Raw genomic sequence first — 6,000 nt, 5'->3', positions numbered from 1 at the left:
AAGACAGAGGGCAGGAAGATATCGTGCCTCATGCTAAGCTTGCAGAAGCCTGTGAAGAGGCAATGTAGGGGAGAGTTCTTATCTCTGACAGTGAGAGGTACAAATTGGAGAGTGCTCGAGCAAGACACACAATATCATTGGAATAATAAGGGCTATTTGTTTTTTGTTTTTTTAAGAATGTGGGAATTTAACCTCCTTAAGACAGAGAAAAGAGAGATACAGAGGTGGACAAAGAACCATCTAATAATGACAGATACACACAAAAGCAATTTTCTCTGGGCCAAAAAAAAAAAAAAACTAAAAAAAAAAACTCTACACAAACACAAAGGATACAGTTAAACCTGAAAAAGACAAGGGTCATATTAAAGTGTTAGTTTACCGAAAAATGAAAATTATGTCATTAACAACTCACCCTCATGTCGTTCCAAACCCGTGAGACCTCCGTTCATCTTCGGGACACAGTCTAAGATATTTTAGATTTAGTCTGAGAGCTCTCAGTCCTTCCATTGTGCGAATGTTCTTTATTGGAGACGTGAACTGTTTTTAACGATTCAGTTCGATTTGGTGAACTGGTTCAAGAAGATCCGGTTACATCAAATGATTTGTTCACGAACCGGATATCACTACACTGTAGTGTTTTGAACTCTCTCACAACAGACACGGAAGAGAAGACAATGATGAATAAAGTCATAGTTTTTGCTATTTTTGGACCAAATTGTATTTTCGATGCTTCAAAAAATTCTAACTGACCCTGTGATGTCACATGGACTACTTTGATGATGTTTTTCTTACCTTTCTGGACATGGAAAGTATACCATACACACAGTTTCAATGGAGGGACTGAGAGCTCTCGGACTAAATCTAAAATATCTTAAACTGTGTTCCGAAGATGAACGGAGGTCTTACAAGGTTGGAACGACATGAGGGTGAGTTATTAATTACATAAATTAATTTTTTTGGTGAACTAACCCTTTAAGGGCAAATAAAAGCAACATAGGGCTCCTAAACATCTCAGAAAGACAGAAACATCTGTCAAGCATTTATGTAGACGAAAGATATATATATGTAGTAGTCATAGTTGCCTCGTTAATTTAGGTACAACCCTAGTACAAATGAATGGTAATCACCTAATTAGATACAGGTGCGCTATAGGTGTGTGAGTGTGTATAAGGAAGCTATTGCGTTGTTGGCATGCGTTGACTGCTGCAAACTGTTCTTGACTGCTCGAAAGCTGTTCTTTCGAGTTATTCCCTTATGGGGATCTTCGAGCTGTGCCACGCAGTATTTGGTATGCATCCTGGGCTGTTTATCTATCGTGGTCTGACGTTGGAAGGGCTGATTTGTTAATAATCAGGTGGGTAAATGATTTGATTTAATGGGTGGATATCCGCGAAAGGATTTGTTATATCGTGTTCCCCTCTGTTGTAGCTAAAGAGGCCAAGAGCCGGTAATATGTCCGTGTGATGACAGCTGATTGGGACTGTGACCGGGCTTCCCCTTCCTTCCTGTTTGGTCTTTGCCTTCATTGTCTTGAATAGACTACTGTCGTTGTGCGTTGCCGTGATGTTCCGTTTTGCCTCAACTCAACTGCGCCTGCTTGACCTGTCCACATCAAGTGAACTTGACATCGGGAGATTGTGAGACCCGAGTATTAATCCGTGTGGCCGTTTGGCCACCTCCGCACTGTTTCAACTGGAAGATTGTGTCTGTGGGGTTTGTATGGTTGTGTGGATGAATTCAAAGTTGATGTGAGTGTTTGAGTGTGCTGTTTATTGTTGGAAGTGTGTGTGAGCGTGTATATGTACGAGTGTGCGAGCGTGAGAAATAAGTATTAATGGTTGTGAGTTTGCGTGATTTTAAATGCATCCTGTGTGTTTGTATTGTTAATGGACAAGGTGTAATGTGATTTGCATCTGTTATTTTGTTGTTTTTGTTTTGTATTTTGTTGATCAACTTGTATTTTTCTTTTCTTGTTTGTTGATTTGATCATTTTGATTATTGTACTTTTTTTCTTGTTTATTGATTTGTGACAATTTGACATTGATTTTGTTAACTTTGTTGGACCGGCTGAGAAGGAGTGCTGACCACTCTAGGTCCAAGTTAATGGGTACCCTTGTTCAATGAGTGATTTGAGTCTTTTGAATTCCCTGTCACTTGAATGCACGTGTGCTTGTGGTGAAGTGAGTACACTACTGTACGTTTGAAGTGCTTGTAGTGAAATGGAATTGGGTAGGTTTGTTATTTCTCCTTGCCATCCGACATGTTATTTTTGATTTTTGTTATTTTTCTTTAGTTTTGATTCTGAAGCCACATTAACCCCTGGTGTATGGAAGTGTGTGTGTGTGTGTCGAGCTTTTAGTCTAGTTATTATAATAAAGTATTATTGTTATTTTCTATATTCACGTCTCTGCTGTGTCTTTGTGGGAACGAACCTGTGTGTCCTTATTGGACCATAATTTCCCTGGGTGAAATTCCCAGGGTGGCATAGTCGGTGTTGTAATTATAATTGAGTCCAGAATAACGAAACTCACCTTTTCGATGCCACATTTTGGCGTAGTCGGCAGGGTTCCACATTGATTTTGGGCTGAGACGTGAATTTGTTTTTTTCTATATTGTGTGGGGTGAATGTTGTGATTCTTTATTCTTTTTTTTTTTGTTGAAACAGGGCGGTGTTGTGTACTGAACGTCCTATCTCTTTTTTGGTAAGTTTCACTAATTTCTTAAGGATGGATGAGGAATTACGTGACCTACGAGATCTAGTGTTACAGCTGCGGGCTGAAAATGAGAAGTTGAGGCAGGATCGGGCGATCACAGATGCAGCTGAACCCAGACCTGGTCCGTCTAATGCGTCATCATTCTCTATTGACCCTCCGCCTGTAAATGCTGGTATTCCAGCTGCAGAGAGGTTTGTGTTTATACCACGAGATCGCAAGTGTCCTAAATTTAATGGTAGGGCGGGAATGGGTATAAACGAATGGGTTGACGAGGCGGAGGCCTGTATGAGGGTTCGTCATATGTCCATTGCCGATCGCGCATTCTTTTTATTCGATCATTTGGAAGGGGAAGCTCGGGAAGAAATTCGATATCGCCCAGCGATAGAGCGGGAAGACCCAGAGAAGATAATTTTTGCATTGCGCGAATTGTACGGTTGTTCCCAGTCTTATGTGGCTTTGCAAGAAGCATTTTTCTCTAGGAGACAGCATGAGGGAGAAACCCTATTGGAGTTTTCTTTGGCACTCATGGGTCTGCTAGAGAGGGTTAAACAGCGGTCACCCAGTGGTCTGCCAAATGCTGACTCTTTATTGCGGGATCAATTCGTTGAACATGTGCGTGAGAGCAGCCTCCGTCGAGAATTAAAGCAGCTCGTTTGTCGTCAGCCAAATTCCACCCTGCTGGAAGTGCGAAGTGAAGCTATACGATGGGAACAAGAAGGGACTCCGGGGGGCGCTAGAGGCCGTAGCCATTCAGTTCCGTCGGTTCAAGGCTTCCAGTATGGAGTGGGGGGAGGTGCACATACGGGGGTTGGGGGCGTACTTCCACGCTCTGAATTGAGTGAATTAAGAGAGATGTTTAAGGCACAGCAGAAGCAGCTCGAGCAGCTCACCCAAAGCGTCACAAGGTTGCAAGGACCTTCATCCCGTGTTCCATCTGCTCGTAGCGGCCCGATTATATGTAGGCGGTGCCATAGACCGGGACACATTGCCAGAGAATGTGTTGGGGAGCGAGTGGCCCCTCATTCTAGGGACCTACCCCATCATGCTGATTTGCCAACAGACGGTAGGCAACTTCGCTTTGGTCAACAGTCGGAAACTAGTCCCCGCCGGGTCGCAGAGCCACGATCCAGTTGGGGAGAATTGCGGCTCAGAGATAGATTACGGTTCACGCTCGTTCCCACAGTTAGTGTCTTCGTGTCCCCACTTAGATGTTCATATAGGTGGGGTGGTTGTGTCTTGTTTAATAGACACTGGGTCAATGGTGTCTACGATTACAGAGACCTGTTTCCGTAGACATTTCGAACAGTGGGGGCAAGACCGTTTGAAGTCCTGCCAGTGGCTGCTATTGCGTGCTGCAAATGGGCTTTCTATTCCATATATAGGTTATTTGAAATTGGATGTTGAATTATGTGGGCACGCAGTCTCTAATTGTGGCATTTTGGTTGTTAAGGATCCCCCGGGAGGCATTGGTGTCCAAGCCCCTGGCGTACTAGGGATGAACGTCTTGGGGAGGTGTTACCAGCAGTTGTTCGGGCAGCATGGTACCGCACTTTTTAATTTCCCTTCTGTGGCTGGAGTACCTTCCTTTGTGAGGCAGGCCCTGCAACAGTGCCATCAAGTAAACACTCATCCTCCTCCTGGTTGTTCAGGGTGGGTTAGGGTGCGTGGTCCTCGGACGCAGCGAGTGATAGGCGGTACTATTACGTTAATAGCGGCGACCTGTTCAGAACAATTTGCGGATGGAGTAGTACTCCTTGAACCCCCTGAGTCTGGATTACCGGAGAATTTGTTGGTCTCGCCTGCATTGGTTCGTGTTGTTAAAGGCACAGTCTATGTACCAATAGTTAATGTGGGTACTTTAGATGTTATGCTTTTCCCGCGCAGGGTTTTGGGCACTTTAAGCAGCGTACATGTGGTTATTTTACCTGCAGGCGTTACAGAAGTGCGGTCTAATACAATTACTGCAGATTCACCAGTTGCTTGCCCTGCGGAGCGAGCACAAATACATGCGGTTGAGTTGGGTTCATTACCTGATGAGGAACAGAGCCAGGTTAGGGCCTTGCTGCAGCAGTATCAGTCAATTTTTGCTGTCAATGAAAGTGACTTGGGGTGTACGAATCTCATCTCTCACGACATTCCGTTAGTAGATGAAACCCCTGTGAGGCAGCGACACCGACGTATTCCACCCTCCGAGTACGAGACCGTCCGGGCACATATAAATCAGTTGCTGGAGTCCCAAGTCATTAGGGAGAGTTGCAGTCCATATGCGTCCCCTATTGTCTTGGTGAAAAAGAAGGATGGTAGCTTATGCGTAGACTACCGTCAACTGAATGCTAAAACCAGGAGAGATGCTTTTCCTCTGCCCCGCATAGAGGAGTCGCTGTATGCACTGTCGGGAGCCCGCTGGTTCTCCACTTTAGATCTGGCCAGTGGTTATAATCAGGTTCCCGTCAGCGAGGGAGACAAGCCAAAGACCGCTTTTTGCACCCCGTTTGGACTATTTGAGTGGAATTGGATGCCATTCGGGCTCTGCAATTCTCCCTCCACATTCCAGCGACTAATGGAGCGGATCTTTGGAGACCAACAATATCAATCTCTTCTGTTGTATTTGGATGACATTGTAGTATTTTCGTCTTCTGTTAGCCAGCACCTGGAGCGGTTGGACGTAGTGTTCAGGCGTTTGGAGAGGGAGAATTTGAAGGTGAAGCTGGAGAAGTGTGCCTTTTTCCAGCCCGAGGTAAAGTACTTGGGCCACGTTATTTCAAGTGAGGGAGTCGCTACTGATCCCTGCAAAATTGAGGCGGTAATACAGTGGCCTCGGCCCTCTACTGTTAAAGAGTTGCGTTCATTTCTCGGCTTCGCCAGCTACTACCGCCGTTTTGTGGACGGGTTCGCAAAGTTGGCGGCCCCTTTACATCGGCTGGTAGGAGAGCTGACTGGAAGCAAGTGTAGGCCAAGGCAGCAAGAGGAGGCATTCTCTAGTGCTTGGAGTAGAGAGTGTCAAGACCGCTTTGAGGAGTTAAAGAGTAGGCTGACCACGGCCCCTGTTCTGGCATACGCTGATTTTGCCAAACCGTTTGTCCTTGAGGTGGATGCGAGCCATGGAGGGCTCGGGGCCGTCCTCTCACAGGAGCGGGATGGTAAGGTACGACCAGTTGCTTACGCCAGCCGTAGTCTTAGACCTAATGAGCGGAACCTGTCAAACTACAGCTCCATGAAGCTGGAGTTTTTAGCACTCAAGTGGGCTATGACCGAACGCTTTAGAGAATATCTGTTGGGAAATAGG

This window comes from Carassius carassius, chromosome 5 (assembly GCF_963082965.1).
Source record: "Carassius carassius chromosome 5, fCarCar2.1, whole genome shotgun sequence".
Taxonomy (NCBI): domain Eukaryota; kingdom Metazoa; phylum Chordata; class Actinopteri; order Cypriniformes; family Cyprinidae; genus Carassius; species Carassius carassius.
This window is presented reverse-complemented; position numbering follows the sequence as displayed.